The following is a 22,178-nucleotide window of genomic DNA, read 5'->3' on the forward strand; positions in this document are numbered from 1 at the left end:
TTATTCACACTGCCACATTAAATTTGCCATGTGTGTTCTCGTTGTTCCTGGGTAGATACTAAGTGTCAGTCACCTATGGTCCATACCCGCTTACCAGTTACATATATAGCGCATACCAGCCCGCGGGTATGTGCCACAGTCTGGTGGGAAGTGTTTGAGAACGTACACGACGAGATACTGACATCATTCATGTCTTGATCAGCGCGTAATACTTGTCAAACCATCCTACCATCCTATACTAATTTCGGTTCACGCCAAGTAAAGAGGGTGATCACGAGAGCACCCAGACATAGATAGATAGATAGATGGATAGATAGATAGATAGATAGATAGATAGATAGATAGATAGATAGATAGATACGCTCAATGTTGCCGAAGTTTGCTAAGAAGTGCTTCGCATTTAAAAAGTTCCGGCCCTTTACCATTTCTTGGCAGCGGATACGATGTCATCAACTCCCAGACGACTGCAACTGTACTCGGAGGTGGGACACCGCTGCACGCCGTTCAAATTTACATGAATCGCGACCATCCTTCGCAACTGGGTCAGCAGCCTGGTTCCTCTCTGTTGCACATTTAATCACGGAGCCAGGTCCTAATACGCTGACCATCGCTGGCTGACATTGAATTAGGTCAGACATCTCCTCCTTCAGAGTACCCATAGCGACAGGCGCGCTCTCACTCAAGGAATCAGAGACCTGGGCCCGCGAGTGATTCGACTTTGCTCTATTTTGCAAGGAGCCATGAGGCTATCAACATCAGTAAGTGGTTCTCCATACAGACTTTCTGTTCGTTGTATATATATATATATATATATATATATATATATATATATATATATATATATATATATATATATATATATATATATTATGACTAATTTATTGCACTCTCCGGTTTCTTTCTTGAAACTACCATATCAATGCGGGATGTTTGCAAAGCGTCACAATTGTTCGCAAACCATGACGGAAACCGGTCCACAGGTCAAAACCATTGGAAATAAAATTAAGATTACCGGTAAGTTGTGTCTCTCCTCATATATATATATATATATATATATATATATATATATATATATATATATATATATATATATATATATATATATATATATATATATATTTATAGATGAAATAGATGATCAGAGTTTCTTCCGGCTACTGTAAAAAAAGTTATAAACTTCGAGAAGAGTGCAGTATAGGAAACAAAACAATAAAATATTTATTTAATACTAACAGTTTCGGCTGGTGGACCAGCCTTCTTCGGAGGATGTAAGTGAAATGATACAAGTTATTCCCGTAGCAGAGGGTCACCCTCACAGTTTAAAGACCCTCCATGTATATATATATATATATATATATATATATATATATATATATATATATATATATATATATATATATATATATATATATATATATATATATATATATATATATATATATATATATATATATTAGGCACAACTCACTGTTATGCGCACCAAGCGGGGGGAGCGAAAGCCAGAATAATTATGGTAGAAAAGTTAAGACGTGGGCCTGAATCATTGTTTTGATCTGCCACTGAGCGTTGAGGAATGGGTAAGCGTGAAAACGAGGGGTGAGAGGGGGGGGGGCTGATTTACAATATGAAAGTGGCGCTGAAACAAAAAAGTTTTGATGTCCAAAGACCTTTTACAAAATGGGTCTCAAGCTGACCTCATCATGCGAGTCGCAGTCACGAAATAGTCGTGCAAGAGCCGGCACAAAGAAGGTTGGAAAATAGGGTAGGGGTGGCCGGGGGAGGGGAGGGGTTGAGCAGGACTTTGGTATTTGAAAGAACGAATTTTTCATGGCTCTTATATAGGTTTGCATAGGTCCTTTGTTAATGTTTTTCTTTGGCGTGAGAATTTCAGAAACATATTTATTTATTCATACTGCAATCTCTATTACAGAGATTTTAGCAGGGCTACCGATATCGTTACCGATCTCCTCCAGGAATGACTAAGTTTTCGACGCTGATACTAAAATGAAGAGCTTTTGTTGCACGGCTATATATGTTTCGAATGAGAAAAAAAAAAAATGCCAGGCCTGCACAGAAGACGCAGCACAGTCACAGCGACAGCTAGATGAGTGGCCTTTCAGAGCCTTTCAAAACACTCAATTGGTAACTACTGCAAGCACACTTGCTTGATACCCACTAGAACATTAATAATCATTTTTTTTGGTAGTAGGCCAGCATTCGCCATACTATTTTTCTTCATTTTTCTGAGAAGCGTGATATCCGCTAAACACATGCAAGGAATTTTGTGGCAATTTTTCATGCAGTGGCTGACGAGGATGATGAATTATGGCTGAAGTGGGTATGCACCACAGTTAATAGGGGAACAACAACAAGCTTTTGTAATGGGTTGAAGCATTGGACGATCCACTCGTTAAGCCACTCGCATTGTGCGACAACTGCTTGATTTTTCGCTCTTTTAAAATGCTTAATTTCCTTTCCCGACCTCAGGCCTGCCCAATAGAAGTTTGCCAATGAGTCCCAAACACCGGTGTGGCTCAGTGGTAGAATACTGGTCTGGCACCCAGCAGACCCGGGTTCGAGCCCCACTGTGTCATTGGTGCTAGGTTTTTTTCTATATTCGCGTGATGTGGTCACGGACACCAGCGGCGACAGCGGACAACTGCGCGTGACTCAAGCTGTGGTATCACAACAGCTTTCGCTGTAAAAAGGAAGGACAAGAAGGTTTGCCAACTGTTGTCCAGCTTCAGTGCTGGGGATATAGGGCTACTGTGAATAGAAAATCACAGAAAAAGGTTTTTACAAAAAAATTAGGAAAACTAGATAACTATATTGCTATAAATGTCACTTTAAAGCGTGCCTCTGATACTAGGTGTCCGTAAGAAACACAACAACGCTCGCAAAGATTTCCGTGCTGAGCTTCTGAGGCTGGTTTCGGCCATTCTACCTCCATCTTCTACCATTTCTTTTGACAAAGGGCGACTGTGAAGTCTATCGAAACTTTTGACACTTGATGTTTCTTGACGTGACTACGTTTCATTACATAGTGATCGTATGGGGTGCCTCACAGGAGTATTTTTTAAGACCAGTCCCGCTTGTGTAGCTTTTGAGTGTATTTAGGAAGAAGCAAAAAGGAATTAGGCATGACGATAATCATGTGCAGCAGGCAGCGCTAGCAAAGGGTACGCAGGCCGTGTGTTTTCAGCACCTGCTTTACAGTGTCTTGTACAGTTTAATCTCGTGCGAAATTTTTTGAGAGCTTTGAAAAAATTGCGCGGATGACAAAAAGCAGGCGAAGGTTCCCCCATTAGAACTTTCCTCAACAATTGTCACTTGACAAACATTTACAAGATGATTTAACTCTCCTTTTTTTGTCGCGGTAATTACACTGAATAATACTAAGCGCGATTTTGCAAGAGAAATCGCAGCGGTCATTGATGCGACTTGCATCTCAAGAAGGGGACAAGTTTGCGGCTATACGTATGAGTGGGAATGACTTAGCTCACGTGACCATATTTCGAAAGTATTGTTTAACTATATTGCACGTTTGTATTCTGCAGATCTTGTGCTGAAATGACAAAGACGGAGAATAATAATAGAAGAATGACCGGGAGGTTAACCTGGTCTGAACTCGGTAGTCTACCCTACTCTAGGAAAGGGGGAGGGCGATGGAAGTTCACAGGAAGCTTAAGAATAGGAGGCCTCTCGTTTAAACAATGTAGGCTGTAACTCTACCTCAATCACATGCGATATTGATAGGTGTAATGACGAAGTCAATGTGGTCCAAATATTTGCAAAATGCCTCTGCATAACTAATTAACACCTTTTAATATTTTCACCAGCGCCGAAAACTACAACGTGTCACGCTAATACACTTCTGATGCGGTGTTGTTGTTAGTGACAAGCTGTGCAGTTTGGCGCTTCGATTCAATTTTTTTGCTAAGAAATATTATGCGAAAACGAAAGAAGGAGAGTGGATCTTGGGTCCTAATTGTCAGACACAACGGTATGGAGACATAATATAACGCTGTCAAGAAAAGCATTGAAACAATCCAGAGCGTCCATGCTTCGACTGACCTTTATGCCTTCTAATAAATTCGCGCTCTCTCTCAATTCGAATTGTAGTAATTACAATATAATTAAAAAAGTCGTCTACGGTGGTCACCAAACATAAAGTTTCTGAAAGTAATACGAAATGGAATCTTTCAAAATTATGCTTCCAAGACTTCACGTATGCCATCACTACCACATCATTATCGATCTAGGCTCATTGTTGCGATCGTAATTTCACAGTGAGGAGGAACAGACACTTGTGTGCCGCGATTATCAAGTAGCCTTTAATACTTACGTGTTCGGGTTGTTCAGAATGGTTAAAAAAATGTGTTTATTTTTCTGATTCGAATGCTTTTTTATTCTTTTTGCCAGACTGTCTACTTCCTTTTTTTTTTCAAGGGGGGGGGGGGGGGAGGTGAAAGCTTCTCATGTGGATACGTGACAGGGTATTTAGACGTCATCAAGAAAGCCAATCACACGCGTTGTTCCACTGAACTCGACTGATGACCAACAGAACTATGGGTAAACTGGTATGCTCAAATACAGACAACAAGAAAGAAAAGAAGAGACAGGGACAAGCACTTGTTCCTGCGCTTGTCCCTGTCCTGTACTTGCCCCTGTCTCTTCTTTTCTGTGTCGTTGTCTGTATTTATGCACACTAGTTTACCCATAATAATGAACTAATTCGCCCAGCTACATGTTTTATGGGACCAACAGAACACTGCTGCCATCGTTCGGAAGTTTCTTTCATTAGTTTCTTGCGCGCGAAGTTACAACAGGCTTGAAGCTCCAAACTCGAATTCATCGAACCACGTGAGTAAAGGTAAGTACGTGCGTCAAGTGACAGAACATCTGTAATGATGTTGCGCAGTGCCCATACTTATAAAGGTTGTTTAGCTTCAAACTTATTGTGTTACGGAGATGCCAGTATTCCTTTAACACTTTTCTAACGAACGTTCCAACATGAATTGTTTTACAGAGAATCATATACGTTACAGCTAAGCCAACGAGTTATTTGCAGTAGCCTGCTTAAGAATTTTATTTCTATGTGCCATCATAATAGTGCAGTGAAACTATATATCCTCGAAAAGAGCGGGTAGTTTTAGCGCCACCTCTCGGATAAAACTGATAAACAAGTCGTTTGGAGGTTGAGTCGCAAGGTGGTGCTACCATTCTACAACAGCAAAGAGCGGGGTGAAGTTGAAGAAAAAGAGAGAAAGAAAAAAAAAAGAGAAAGAGAGAGGTTTTGGTGAATGAATGCGCTTTCGCAGCCTCAGCCAAGATGGCAGCACGGGGTTCTGCAGCTTTTAATTCAGAGCAGCGCGAGATTCGATTTTGCTTAGACGTAGGTGTTGTGGATGGATGGAGGGATCGCAGGAAAGAACTTTATTCAAAAGAGCGCTTTCAAGGTGGCCAGCCCGGGCTCAGGCCACTCAGGCATTATGTGCGGTGAGGCATATCGTTTCTACCGCTGCCTGACGCGCTAGATAGCCCGCAGTTGGTCGTATAGATCCGGACTAAATAGAGCGCTTAGCCATAGCTACTCCAAAAGGCTCGGTTCTATGTTGGACTCCCAGATCTCCCTGTGTATTATTGTGATGAGTGCGCACCTGTGTGTGGGAATGGAATAACCCGGGAAAAAATCTTAGGATACTTCAAGAATGACTATATAACATTAGGGACAGCAAGCAGAGTAAATCATCGCTATTTAGTTCGCGACAGTTTGTGCGACGTCAAAAGTGTACACAAGCTGACATCTCTGCCTTACATATAAAATAATGGTGTTTGCGAAGAATAATTATGCACTAAAGGCTTGCAATCAGGCCACATTCGCATGGCACAAATGTTTGGGTATAGGAAGCAGGGGGTTGCTTGATGGTTTGTGTATATCAGATCTATTCATACCTCATGGTACTGTGTGCGCGTTCACAGTTACCTAATCACATTGCGGGTTGTCTTTAATGATTCTAGCAATACTATCTATATTCCTGCTACACGCACTGAATGTCTCAAGCGATGCCGTACTTTTTCTGGGGAAGGCAGTCCGGAAACGAGAATCAATCAATCAATCAATCAATCAATCAATCAATCAATCAATAGACTTGTGAGTGTTAATGAAAGCAGATGATTTGACATATATGCCAATTTCGCTTCATGAAGTTCATGACTAGAAAGGTTCGGTGTCTTTGCGCTGTAGGTATATAGTATTTGATCGACATATTGAAGAGGTAGATTAACCAGTTATCATTTAGTGTTTTTCTAAGTAGATGTGTTCAAAGAGAGGTTCGTGCCCATGTATACTCCAGCTACTCTTTTCTTACATAGGAATTTTCCTAATCAGGGTTCCTTACACCTAAAACACATTGCTGAACTGAAGCTGAGATGTGATCTGCTGTACCTGTTCGGCCAAAATCTTGTCCTTAGCACAGCTGCAGAGACAGTCATGAATAAAACCTACCGCCAACAGCTCTGATATTTCAATTGACAATTATCTCAAAGTAGAAAATTTTATGAATAACAATTGGACGATAACAGCTGTACCTGCAATCGCTCATACTTGGTTTCATTCGTCATTATAGGTAACACAAATTCAAATTATTTTCTCAGCACCCGTGGCACTGCATCATGTGTGCACGAGCCACCGTAACGGGCTGCGTCTTTTTAATTATAGTAATACCGGGCTCGTGGTATATTGCCATTGAAATACGGTCGACAGCAAAAGTTTGCAGGTCACTTTATCTGGGCAAATGCTGGCTTTATCCGCAGCCACAGAACGTAGATCGGTATTCCGTTTTCAGACTTGTCCACATGGATACAAAGGCAATCATTATGGGCATGAACTACTCGAAAACAAATGTCTCCTGTAATCCATCTTAACTTCAAACTTTTTGCATTCACCTGTGCATCAACTTAAAACACACACACACACACACACACACACACACACACACACACACACACACACACACACACACACACACACACACACACGCACACGCACACGCACACACACGCGCACACACGCTGCAGCAATCTTCTTATTCTTCTTCTAAGTTGATGTATTCACCTACCGCCTCTCTACGCAAGCTATCCGCACCACACCTAGTTCTGCATTGCCTCCGTGATCGATTCACACTGTAACAAGCGATGATGTCATCCGATGACGTCGTCATGTGGTGGCAAGTCATGTGACATCCTGAAACTTTGTGGTCGGAAATGCCACGATGACGCCATCACTTAATCATCACTTCTTCATCCCTCGTGTTCACCGTGACCCCAAAGGGCAATTTTAGCATTATGTGAGGCGTCTAAGGCGTTCGCCTTTAACAAAATGGGCAGAAGACAGCGCGCAGAACACCGCGTAGATAGTCATGCCAAGGGGAATGAGGCTGCCGCAAATGTTGACGCAGGTTTTGCAAAATGCCGACATATCGCGATCTCATTTTTACTCACGCATAACTTGCGGGCGTTGCACGACTCACCGAACATGGTGGTCAATGCTGTGATGCATGAATATGCCGAACTATCACTCAGTGGAACTCGATTTACGCTAAAAAAAGCAGCACGTTTCTTCCGCGTATCAGTTATATATGTAAAAGAACGGTAATCTGATGATACATAGATGTCGCATTACGGGCAATCCTTTTCAGCCCTGCCTGCTGAAGCGTAGCAAACACCGCGCTTTGACCAGCGATTCACGCTGTTGTATTACCGCTGGAGAAAATGATGCATGCATATGCAATGGGAGGCTCCCTGCGTGATAGTCGGGAGTAAGAGCTCCGTTGAAGCCGTTCAATCACGGCGAGCTGTTGCATCTCATTACCAGGGCTGCAGCTTAGCGCTGACGCTGGCATTTCTATTGATGCGTTTGCCGCTTGCGAGACTTTGGCTTTGCCGCGTAGGGTGATAAGCGCCTCCCCGGGAGCTTTTGCGATCAGCTCGGCCGTCAACGCTGAAAGCGGTCGCCGCTGTAAGACAGATCAGAATAATCCGTGATTAGCAGCAAAAGTGTTCCTCCGAGGAAGAGTAACGGCACGTCTGTATCGGCTGTGATGGCGCGACTGGTAATTGAGAAAATGGCTGAACCAGGCGGAAGAATGTACTTGTTCTTGAACAACAACATAGCTGCTGGTATACGGTGTGGACCATACGCACCTGTTCGGTCTCGTATGCATACGCGCAGTGACGCACTATGTAGACTCATCATGCTCGTCTAAGTTCTTCCGGAGTTCGTGAATATGGCTGCCAGAGCCCTTTGGGAGCCACGTACACTAACGCGAGCTTGCCGGACTTGGTACGCTTGCAAGTCAAGCAGTGAGTCGGAACATGGCACACCGTAGTTGCGGAGCGTTTGATAGCAACAAATAATAACTTGCCTTCCCTGTAAATAGGTCAGTGGTTCTACATAAAGCAAATAACGAATACAGAGATTATCAATAAAAATGAACTCGCGGGACGGTAATGTGTGACGCTTACATGTTCTGGTGAACAGATAAAGATGGATCTGGTTGTATCAAGTCAGGGTGCTTTGGCCTATAATGACTGCGAATCAGAGTAGCTAAGATTGGTCGCTGGTAGAAACTTATTCGAACGGTAAGTGGAATTCGCATATCTGCTGACATTTTCACCATACTTTGTACGTGGTGCATATTTCACAAAGTCTTGTATGTTCTGTACGTCATCATGTACGTTGTACGTTGGGTATAGCCATTAGAAACACATGTTAGGGACACCCTTTGGACTTGGACATTTTCATTAAAAGGTGTCATGTATATTGTGCTTAGTCATTTTTCTATGCCATTGTCGTTGTTGTACAGACACTGTCTCGCTGTGTTCGAAGCATACCAGAATGGTGTAATTTTTTCTTCACACACATCGATGCCAGTAATTTACGCGAGTGTCCGTGTAAGTTTGTTCACCAGCGAGTGGCTTAAGTCATACGAAGTAGACTACATACTACTCCAAATGCCTCGCCATCCTTTCTAAGCATCAAAAAGCTTTAAAGAGACGCTGGAGTGAATTTTCTGGTTCAAGGGTGAAACCCTTCTCACCATAAAATGACACCATGGTCGCCATCTTGGTAGGGGCAGGCGAAGCTGGCATTGAGCGGAGAAAAGAGACCGTTTTACTCTCACTTTCTACAAGTTTAATATATATATATATATATATATATATATATATATATATATATATATATATATATATATATATATATATATATATATATATATATATATATATATACATACATACATACATACATACATTTTGCGGCCAGGTACTGCTATGCGCGTCTTCATGCAACTAATTTCTTCAACAAGTATTGAAGGCTTGGCAAAGCTTACTGGAGGTCAGCACCAATACTGATCTCCACAGGGTACTTTTGTCAAAAAACACCATATCTTAGTTTAGAATTAACCTAGCGTTTACATTAACGAATCTAATTAACTTTATCAATATGCGGGCACTACCTGAAAAGTGCGTGTTTCGAGACAAAGGAAGGGTAAGCGTTGGATCCACATTAGCCGGTAAGGCATTGCAAGGGCTCCCACTCAAGCATTATATAAAGACCACCTTGATCTAGGCATATGTATGTATGTATGTATGTATGTATGTATGTATGTATGTATGTATGTATGTATGTATGTATGTATGTATGTATGTATGTATGTATGTATGTATGTATGTATGTATGTATGTATGTATGTATGTATGTATGTATGTATGTATGTATGTATGTATGTATGTATGTATGTATGTATGTATGTATGTATGTATGTATGTATGTATGTATGTATGTATGTATGTATGTATGTATGTATGTATGTATGTATGTATGTATGTATGTATGTATGTATGTACGTATGTATGTATGTATGTACGTACGTACGTACGTACGTACGTACGTACGTACGTACGTACGTACGTACGTATGTATGTATGTATGTATGTACGTATGTATGTATGTATGTATGTATGTATGTATGTATGTATGTATGTATGTATGTATGTATGTATGTATGTATGTACGTACGTACGTACATACGTGGGTAGGTATGCATGTATGTATGTGCTGATGGAGGCACGTCTGAAAACCGCTCTTCCTTCCCTCTGGCAACGCCAAGGCCAAAGTTTTCTCGAAGTAGACTGAGGAATAAACGCTAAATAGACTGATAAGGTAACGCCGCGTTCTGTCTGTTTCTCCTCCATTGTTTCTCAGCGCGCGTGGCGATACATTTCATCACCGCAGTCGGTACACTTGACTTAGTGTTGCGTCGGAGAGGCTTGCGTCATGCCGAAGCAAGAAACACGATTGAGTGCGTATAACGGCGAATGCCGCGCCTCAGATTCTCGAGGGGCGCCGAAAATCGGCTTCCGCGTTTTTTCGCGCCAGATTACAACGTAGAAAAGGAGGTGATTAGGGGAGTGGTGGGGGGGGGGGGTGAAAATCGCGCACACGGCGCCAGACGGTACCGCCGAAGCCGCAGTGATTCGCGAGTTCTGAAACAAAGAAAATGGAAGCGTCGTCTGGGAAAGCAAGCCGATTGCGGTATTAACGAGTCCGCGCCAAGCTGTCGAAGCGCGCAACACTAGCGCGGCGACCAAAGCGGATGAGAGTCTGTCGCGTTTCCGATTACTCCCCGACGAAGTTCTCGCGCACCGTAATCTGATTTAGCGAAAATCTTTTTTCCGGAAGCCACGCGCAGTTGCCTCCCTCCCTCCCTTCCAAATCGCCTGACCGGGCTGCCGACTCATTCCCGTGTCTCTACTTTCGTTCTAGAATTTTTTCATTTGCCTTATATATATCTTGCATTGCCGTAGCACTCTGGCACTTGGAAGCCGTGCCAGAGATTTCCGTGCCTTTACCCAGAAATCTGTTTATCATATTTTGCTACTTTCCACTTGGATGTGAAGTTGTGCCATTGTTGCTAGCCTTAGTCGTACAGTCCACGATTGCGCTGAAGTAGATTACAAAAAAAAAAAAAAGTGATCTGCGGTAAGGTAATCTTCTGAGTGGCCTGACTTTCCCTTCCGCCGTCTGAAAGTGATTATGACGCAATTCTAGTGATTAAAGTGCACATGCATTCGGAGATATCATCCAGCAATGGAGTAACTTAGATAGTTGTCTGATTGCTGTAGAATATAGTGACAGAAACCCGATGCTTTCAACAGGTTCGACGTCGTCTCACCGCCACAATTCAGTTTTGTGACAGATAGACTGTAGAAATACCCGCTCACTCTTTTCAGGACGCTTTTGATGATTGATGTGTGGGGTTTAACGTCCCAAAACCACCATATGATTATGAGAGACTTGGTAGTGGAGGGCTCCGAAAACTTTGACCACCTGGGTTTCTTTAACGTGCAGCCAAATCTGAGCACATGGGCCTACAACATTTACGCCTCCATCGGAAATGCAGCCGCCGCAGCCGGGATTCAATCCCGCGACCTGCGGGTCAGCAGCCGAGTACCTTAGCCACTAGACCACCGCGGCGGAGCACAGGACGCTTTTAAAGAAGAGGCCATTTTTTTCTGACAAGAATAAACTGAGGGAAGTTCGTTTTTGCTTTGTGCCCTCAGAAGCGCTTAGAATGAGTAGATGGTCATGGTGAAAGAAAGGAAAGAGTTGTGTTTCTGCCATAGAAAAGCTGTTCAACTGTTAGTATTCGACAATGTCCGCCGTGCGCGCAGCAGCTCATCTTTATATCCTACATTGCATCTCCTTTTCGTGGACGGACTCCCGCGTTAGTATAGTTGACCGAGGTATACATACTCTTGCACGCACTTTAAGGGTTGGTTGTGAGTGGTCAATTCTTTCGCAACAACCAGATTTTCTTAGTTGCAGGAGGTACTAATTCTAATGACGAAAGCAGACCAGAAATTCGCGCACGCGTGATCATATACTAATTTCGGAGTTTTAAAAAAAATTTGACAAAAAGAGTCCCAACGCAACTCTTTCCGTGCACGGGCATGCAATCATACAATAACGAAAAAAAAAGACATTTCTTAGCCATAACAAAGTGGCATTGGTACCATCAATTGATTAGTTGTGTCTAATACTTCCTTTAAAAGTAGAGTTAAAAATGCGTTCTAACAAATCTGCCATCTTGCTCGCGCAAAAATTTTAGGTACAAAAGCAGATTATTTTATACTTTAAACCAACTATAAAGAAGGTAATCCTCATATCTCTACTAGTGGAAATTCAAACCAAATATGCCGGAACATGAAAAGACAAAATTACAACACACGGAAGTTCGTTTGACAAAACACGCCTGGTTTCATATTTACTTGAAGAAATATGTAATCTTCATCTGGTGGCCTTTCACAGCGATTTTCACCCACGTTTTAAAGATGTGAATTCTGTTTAAATATTCGCTCTAATCTATTTCGGAATGAACCAACGTGCCCAACAAAGCGTTAAGTTACCTATTTCCACCTGTAGATTGATTGATATGTGGGGTTTAACGTCCCAAAACCACGATATGAATACGAGAGACGCCGTAGTGGAGGGCTCCGGAAATTTTGAGCACCTGGGGTTATTTAACGTGCACCCAAATATGAGCACAGGGGTCTACAGTATTTCCGCCTTTATCGGAAATGCAGCCTCCGCAGCCGAGATTCGATCCCGTGGCCTGCGGTATATCTACCTTTCGTGAATTCTCTTCCTGCTGGTATGAATGAATGGAAACAACTTTATTGAACTAACCAAATGCAAATAACGTGGCTGATCATCCTATATATGAATCAGTATAACACGAAAGTGAAACGTGTTTTTACGGAGGTAGTTGAGCGTTTATTGTACATTGTTTAACAGCAACAAATTGCAAACTCACGTTAAGAACGGCAAGCAGCTCGAAACTTGCAGTGCACACCTCAAGTAGAAAGGACGCACAAAATTAGCATACACTGGACGAGCGCGGAGTAACAACTGTCTCAAATCTTCCTGCGTTGTGTGTTAGCAGCGCGCTTCTTTCGTAAACGCGGCCGTGGCAGCTTGCGAAGTGACCTTCGTCTTCTCCCAAATTATGAGCCTGATACAAGGCGCGCGTAAGAGAGACCATGCTCCGTGGCACCGTGGGGGCGGCGCTTCGTGGAGGCGACGACCTCGAAAGCACGTCGAACGCTAGAGTGCCTCGAAACGTGCACCCCTATCTATCTATCTATCTATCTATCTATCTATCTATCTATCTATCTATCTATCTATCTATCTATCTATCTATCTATCTATCTATCTATCTATCTATCTATCTATCTATCTATCTATCTATCTATCTATCTATCTATCTATCTATCTATCTATCTATCTATCTATCTATCTATCTATCTATCTATCTATCTATTTATCTATCTATTTATCTATCTATCTGTCTATCTATCTATCTCTCTATCTGTCTATCTATCTATCTGTCTATCTATTTATCTATCTATCTGTCTATCTGTCTATCTGTCTATCTATCTGTCTATCTGTCTATCTGTCTATCTATCTGTCTATCTATCTGTCTATCTATCTATCTATCTATCTATCTATCTATCTATCTATCTATCTATCTATCTATCTATCTATCTATCTATCTATCTATCTATCTATCTATCTATCTATCTATCTATCTATCTATTTATCTATTTATCTATCTATCTATCTATCTATCTATCTATCTATCTATTTATCTATTTATCTATTTATCTATCTATCTATCTATTTATCTATTTATCTATCTATCTATCTATTTATCTATCTATCTATCTATTTATCTATCTATCTATTTATCTATCTATCTATCTATTTATCTATCTATCTATCTATTTATCTATCTATCTATCTATTTATCTATCTATTTATCTATCTATCTATCTATTTATCTATCTATCTATTTATCTATTTATCTATTTATCTATCTGTCTATCTATCTATCTATCTATCTATCTATCTATCTGTCTATCTATCTATCTATCTATCTATCTATCTATCTATCTATCTATCTATCTATCTATCTATCTATCTATCTATCTATCTATCTATCTATCTATCTATCTATCTATCTATCTATCTATCTGTCTATCTATCTATCTATCTATCTATCTATCTATCTATCTATCTATCTATCTGTCTATCTATCTATCTATCTGTCTATCTGTCTATCTGTCTATCTGTCTATTTATCTATCTATCTGTCTATCTGTCTATCTGTCTATTTATCTATCTATCTGTCTATCTGTCTCTCTGTCTATTTATCTATCTATCTGTCTATCTGTCTCTCTGTCTATTTATCTATCTATCTGTCTATCTGTCTCTCTGTCTATTTATCTATCTATCTGTCTCTCTGTCTCTCTGTCTCTGTCTGTCTGTCTGCCTGTCTCTGTCTGTCTGTCTCTGTCTGTCTCTGTCTGTCTACGTCTTGGTGCTTTCGTTATCACCTATTTAACTTGTGGTAGCAAAAAATGAGTACGGGAGAGTACGACGAATATGCGTGTACATGAATAACTTGATAATCCCGTCCCGTATGTCGTCAGAACCTTCACTTCAGACGTGTACGGCACATGCCCGTATACCACGGACCGCGGTATACAGGCATACGCCGCGCACCTGATTGACAGTTTTTATCTACCCAGAAACGGCGTGAACAGACATTGACGATTTAATTGCGAGAGATATAGAGAAATAATAATTTATTTCGAAACAGTATTCCGAGTGATGCCCGGCATCACCTTAAGGTGGGAGGGCATCAAGAAAAAGTTCACACATCCCACGTACCTTGGGAATCGATGTAATGAGAACATTCGGATGGAAGGTGACTGCGTTGTAATTTTTTTATTGATCAAAACACTGTGATGCGACAATAAATAGATGTAAAAATGCACGCGCAGACACACGTTAAACAGGCGCATGTGTTTTATATAACCAGTTGTTTACAGTGGAGGTTATGACGCCAACAGCAACATGGATATCCACAACACCACAAATGGTAAGCTGATATGAAGCGCTGGTGCTCGCGAGCATGATAGCCCTCGACACTGCTGCATAAATCAACTTCAGTGGATGGAGCTTAGCTATAACTGACGTTAACCAGACGTAACGGCTGTATCATAGGTGTACATATATAACTTGTATAAAATTGGATACTGAGTACTGCAACCATGATTCACGTTTCAAGAACATCGTTGATTCCACGATTGCAATGAATAAATAGGAGGGTCCCAACAGGAATCGAACCCAAGTAATCTGCGCGGCAATCAAGTTTTCTAACACAGAGCCGTGCCTGGTCTCGGGACTGTTTTGGTAAAATATCCTATGCAGACGTAATCCTGTGAAACGTCAATTGTAGGTACACTGCTGGCAGCCTAATTTATAAACATTGCATGTGTTATAGTATTATGAAGGCGTCACGTCGTGTGAATGTCAGTTGTAGTTGAACACCATCCACTGAAGTTGATCTACGTATACCACTATCCAGGGAAGCCGTCCATGCAAGCACAAGCAATAGTGCCAGCTTACCGCTTCTAGTGCTGGTAATACCTGTGTTCATGTTGGCATCTTTAAGCAACTGTAAAGTACTGGATATACAAAGCATACGCGGATGTTCAACATAAGTCCGCGCGTACAACATTTGTAAATATTTTTCGCGTCATTTCGAAACATTTCGCTTATTTAAACTACGCCACAGTCCGCTTTCTTCCGCATAGCATCGATTCCCATTGTACGTGAGATCCACCGATTATTTTTTCGGTCGTTCTTCTACCTTTAGAGTTTTGAAGCTTGAGCAAAAGAAATATTTTTTTTTTCGTTGCGTATGATACCACGGCAGATTTCACGTTTTCCGTTCTGTCAAAAAATAAAAATAAAATAAAAATAACCTAAATGAAGCATGACGATTTCGCTGTAGCCGATAATTCGTTGTATCATTGTTCACCCCAATGAAGTGTAACAGTCTATTCAACTTCATTGAGCCGACAGATAAACTTGTGGCTGAAGCAAAAGAGTGGGAGTGCTGCTTCCTTAATAGTTGTTTTGACGTAGGGTGGTGGAACAGTCGGCGAGTAGACGTGACGGAGTGGCCGAGCATCTGATGCCTCAGGGTTCGCCTGAGTGATCACTGGATGCACCGTCATCGGTCAAAGACAAATCGAATAACCAATCCTGTCATGTAAGGTGGCTTACTATTGGTGACGCTCGAAGACGGAGCGATCCCATCGGCCGCTGGCCATAGCGAGTGTATCTCGGAGCAGAAGCTGTCAGCTTGCATTGCGCCTCATTCGTCGGTGAGACAGAACGACCAGCCGCGATCAGTAAAATTCACGCTGCCAAAGGTTGCTCTGTAGTGTCGCTTAGGCATAGCTGTAATAGTTTTTTGCAGTTCAACGTGTGTGCTTGTGCTGTGCTATTAACAAATTAAACTGATTTGAAATGAGCGTAGAGCAGCAAAATAACGTGTAAGGCAGCATAAGGATGTAGTAAACATTGTGTAATAAGTCGTAATGAAGTTTTTCTCAGAAATGTTTTCTACGGAATATTTACGAAACAGAAGTTCCCGGTATTCACATGATTACTCATGCTTTGGGTCGTCTAATGACCTTTCATCCCGTGGAGTTAATTACGTGCACTTAAATATAAGTACAGAACATTCATTTTGCTCTTATTGAAGTGAAGCCATCGAGGCCGTTAATAGAGCTGAACTATGCGACACTTTCGAAGCCAAGACTCCCCCGCGAACAACATTATAAGCCCTTGTTACTGGTAGGAAGGGGTGATTACTGTTGAAACAAATGACAACGAAATTTAGACAGAAAAAAAAAGCGGACAAGAAACTGCTCTATCAAAGTGCTCTACTCTGAGCCGTCGTAAGCATCAGTCAAACATAAGACGCTCGTCGCACTGGAGATATCGCTCCACAGGGAACGCTAGTCTTGTTGGTCGTCTAGAAGAAGAGGTGGTAAAATAGAGCTGAAACGTTGACGTAATCAAGTGCATGGCTGAGCCAACAGCTTAAGGAGGCCGTTTTCCAACCGCCTGCTGATACAGCTAGGGAACGACTTCGCCACAGCGTCGTATACGAATGGCAGAGAGGCCCTCTTCCAGGGGTCTCGAGAGGCCAAAACATGCTTCTTCTGTCACTAACTTTTGAAACATTTTCTTCCCTCCTTTCTTTCGGTCTCTCGAAACAGGCATCGTTAGTACTGGCGCATTTATCTCCGGTCATTAGTCTTGTCACAAAGCGACGACACACGGTGGTTTATGTTTAGATAACACAAGACACCGTAGGAAAAAAAAACTAATAAAAAGTAGCGGGATTCCCTAGGCTTTGCTCAGGGCTCGTGGAGCAGCAAACGCCTAGCTTAAGCCAGGACAAAGCCTGGGCGAAAAAAAAAGAAAGATGACCAGAAATGAAGGAGGCTAAGATAGGGAGGAAAAAACAAGTCGGGTACTATTGAGTTTAAGTAGGAATGTAAGAAACGGCAAATGAAACAGATTTATGGCGGCGGAGAGAAAAGAAATGGCAGAGAGAGGTTGAAGGATGGGCAGAAGGAATCGAAAAAGGGTCAAAAGAATGATGGTTAAGGGAGAAGGTAAAAGAACACGACTGCGAGAAAATACTCGGAGGAAAAAAGACAAGCGAGAAAGCCCGGGTTGCGTCAAGCTTTGCCATTGTTAAGCCCCGAGGTATTGCCAGGGAGATTTCGAGAAACCGCGAGACAGTTCCAGGTGCGCGTCTAAACAGCCCCGGAGAGCAGACCCAATTACCCGGATATCTTACATGAACAAGGCTTTGCCGTAAAGTAGCGCATTCCGGAGTTGGGCGTCCCTGGCTCGACCTTAAGCGCTTTCCTAGCGGCTGCCGCTTGTTCCTCGACATTCATTTTACTCCGGTCAACGTCGACACGGTGATGTAATCGGGCAGTAAGCAATTGCTGCTCTATGCTTTAATGCTTCATTTCTACGATGCGCCTCACGTACTGTGCGTAAGGAGTCAAGGAAAATTGCCCGATGTAGAGCTAAGGTGGTTGTTGTCTGTGTGCTTCTTAAAGTGGTCCTCTGTCTTTTGGGCTGTTCTTATTTCAATGTAAGGGCGGGGAATAGGATCGGAGCGGAAAGAACACGACATGGTGCATTGCGTTTTTTTTTTACTTCGTTAGGAAGGCTATCCTCGGGCATCACATAGCTCGTTGCATAGCTCACAAGGGGCGTGTTACAGGTAAACGAATAAGTTTATTTTGTGCATCGCGTTCAGTAAGAATGGGTTAATTAGTTTATGATCAGAGTATATCACCCAAAGGGCGTTCGCGCAGACTGACTGTGAAGACCTGCTGTAAAGCCCTGAGGGTAAAATAAATAAATAAATAAATAAATAAATAAAGAAAGAAAGAAAGACTGTTGTAAGTACATGTGATAGAGAGAGAGAGGGTATGCGTGGAGGGGGGGGGGGTAAGGCAAAAAATAGGGAGGCATGTCAGACCGGGCTGTACAATCCAAGGGCGAGATACAGAGAAAAGAAGAGAAAAAGTCTACTATTCATTTGGAATAATATGCCTATAACAAGCTTTGTTGCGATATTTCTAAACACGAATAAATGATATGGGAGTAGAAGTGTGCCCCAAGAATTATACAAAACAAAGAAACGAACATAGTACAAAGCACCAATCGTGTTTGCAGCAAAACTACAACACAAATTTGGGTCGTATCTGCCTTTTCTTTTTAGTTTCTCTCTTTTTGAAAGGTATACTGATACCGTTGGCGTTGCCTTCTCCGCAACAAGGCAGCACGACACGTCAAGTATTAAAATGTACCGTAATTTAGAGCAGCTTCATAATGCATCTTTGCTTCACTTCACTAACACTCACTTCTCTATGGGCTAGTGATGTTCACAAAGGAAAGGTGGCAACAGGAAGCATGAAGGAATGTGGTTAAGGCACGGAAAAAGAAAACCGGCCTTTCAGTTACCTTTTCTACATCAACGAATACATCGGGTTGAGCATGGCAATATGACAGATAGCAAGAACATCTCGAGAAGTACTCATAGCTTTAGCATCTGTATTTGCAAGAATCTCACACACAAAAGTTTTACTTTATTTAGAATATGCCAGCACAACAAATGTCCAGTGCTTTCGTTTTATTGCTTTCGAGACTTATCTTAATGTGTAATTCTTCGTATGTGTGCTACATGTGTGCAGCGAGGAAGCAGTTTTGTGTACGAACAAAAACAGTGCTTTGCGGTTCTTGGGCGCAGGCCCGGCTTCTTCTCTCGGGAATTGATGAAGCAGCACATACCCCGCGCAAACGTTAAAATCACGTTTTCATGCTCTGTGCTCCTGCAATCCCAGTTTCACGTGTACAAAGTGCCCCAATCTGTTAAAGCGAGAATACCACAACAACCATCCCATAAGAGGAGAAAGAAATCGGCAAGGCAAGCTTGGCTTAAAAAAATTAAGTACTCACTCTTTCAAGTCAAAGAATGGCTATCACGGGGGTTCTCAAAATGTCCACATGACCGATCAAACATTGCATTCTTTTGTTAGCCTAACCAGACGATGCTATACTTTACTGCTACCTGAGAACTTGTGCGCCATGTAGAATGTGAAGTAAGGCCATGAAGCTATGCGATCCCGTCTAATTAATACGCAAGTTCCTTGTGCAATCGTTCCACCCTTAGAAAGCTGCTTCGGTCGGGAGAGGCCCGAAGGAGTGCTTCGGTGAGCTTATACGCTGATCCACTAAACCTTTGTTAATGTCGCCGACTACCAGTTCTGTTCAAATAACTCCTAACACAGCTACATCAATAGTCCCGCGGCCGACAGCCTTTAGAACAAACGTCGGAGGGACAATCTACGTTAACCGACAAACGTTTAAGACGCCGAGCGGATGCGAAGCGAATGACTGCGCGCGCCGCGGTGCCGCTTGTTGGCGAGGGTCGGCCTTACATTGCAACTCCATAAAGCGCGCCTTTTAATTAAGTGGAGATGTTCTGCTAATGAATGACAGCGACGCGACGCGACCCTGGTGGTTCGTGTAGTAGGCAAGAGCGGCGGCGGCAACGCTGGGCAAACCTGTGTGATCGATGGCCAACACAAACACGTGGGGTGCTCGCACCTGGAGAGACACGAATGCAGGGAAGCCCTTAGTGTATACGAGCAGCTGTGTGCTTTGGAGTCCCCGGGAAAATAATATTTGCGTAGCTGGCCGCTGCACGCATGGCGCGTCGCTCTAAAATGCCCCTTAGTGCAGCAGGACAAAGGTTGACGAGTTGATTAAGTACGAACACGCAGGCGTGGCATTACTTAATGAAGATAGATATGCTATGTGTTATTATCACTTTATTTCAGCTGTATTATTAAAAAGCATGGAGCTTGATTAAGGCAATCAGCTTCTTCCTGAAAAATGGTTAACGAGCACTTAAGGTTTACTCCGATTGCATCACTAATGTAATTACATAATTATAGAGTGAATGAAGGAAAAAAATTGTTAAAAGTTCGGTTTTATATTGATAAGTTCTCAATGAAAATAAACGTATAATGAAACCAAGGAATTTTTGGGGGACGTTAGTTGTGATGATTTACTGTGTAGGATTAGTGGGATATATAGGCGAAGATAATTAAAGCTGGTGAAAACAGAACTTACCGTCTGTAGGGACCAAATATTTGTGTTTTTGTCTCCTTTGGTATCAATACCTTTATGCTATAATTACTAGAAAGAAGTTAAACAATACCATGATTGTGCCATACACCTTCAATTACTTAACTATCTGCTGATTTTCATTATTGAAGGTAGACTACAAAAATGCCCACTGGTAAAGACAGATGATGTTCTAACAGTGCGATAATGACAATAGTTGGCTATAACTATACAGGCTTACTCGGATGAGGAAACAAAAATATACTGTGGTCAGATGACTGAAAGATAGTGTTTCGAAGAGAGACAGAAAAGCAGCAGACACATTCGTTCACCCCGTGCTCTGAGGGAAAGAACAAAGTCCATTCACGTTTATTTTAACCACCCTGACCAGCGAATCCCAATGAACTTTCACAACAATTGACTTGATGCTGTTTTCTATTTCTTTCCTCATCAATATATCTTTTTGTAAATTCGGAGTGCTTCGTAGTGGTGCTTTTTGATTTCTTAGCGCGTTCCTATTCACGTCGCTTACGCTTAAAAGCCGAGGAGGCCCACCGAGATCGGCGGGAAGCCCCTTTTTTTCGTTGCATTTTTTATAGGTCATCGTCTTTCCATTCAGTTTGTGAAGAGTGTCATGTCGCTAGCACGAAGGCATAAACGATACAACAGCATAAATAAATAAATAAATAAATAAATAAATAAATAAATAAATATATATATATATATATATATATATATATATATATATATATATATATATATATATATATATATATATATATATATATATATATATATATATATATATATATATATATATATATATATATATATATATATATATATATATATATATATATATATATATATATATATATATATATATATATATATATATATATATATATATATATATATATATATATATATATTACTGCGCGCGCGCGCGTCAACGTTGCATTGGAGTATATTGGGCCTTTCATGATGCACTGGCAGCCGTTTTGCTAGCTACACATATACCAAATTTGGTCTGATGTGACGTCAATAGATGCGAAATATATGGCTGGTGAAAACATGATAATCCTCACACACATGTCACGTACTGACATGACAACATAACACGCTCATAGCGTGCTCGAGGCCGTTTCGCTAGCTCCACATATACTAAATTTGGTATCACGTGACATGAATAGATGACGAAGGTAAATGACACTTCGAAACATGATAATCATGACACGGAAGTCATGTATGGCACCATTTACCTCCACCTCGTAACGTTGTGCTGATTTAAAAGTGACATATCAACATTTCTCATTCGTGCTTCGCATATCGTGGATTCCCTCTGTACGTGGGATCTGCCAATTATTTCATGTTGGCTAGCGCAGTTAAGAAGCCCATTTATAAAACGTCCACCAACTCGCCCGACGTCGCGCTACCGCTGTTTACGAACTCAAGTGCTGGATAGTTTTCGGTTCTCCGTACCGGCGTATCCTAACAGACGAACAGTGTTGGTGAGGAACAGAAACCTA

This window comes from Rhipicephalus microplus, chromosome 2 (assembly GCF_043290135.1).
Source record: "Rhipicephalus microplus isolate Deutch F79 chromosome 2, USDA_Rmic, whole genome shotgun sequence".
NCBI classification, from domain to species: Eukaryota; Metazoa; Arthropoda; class Arachnida; order Ixodida; family Ixodidae; genus Rhipicephalus; species Rhipicephalus microplus.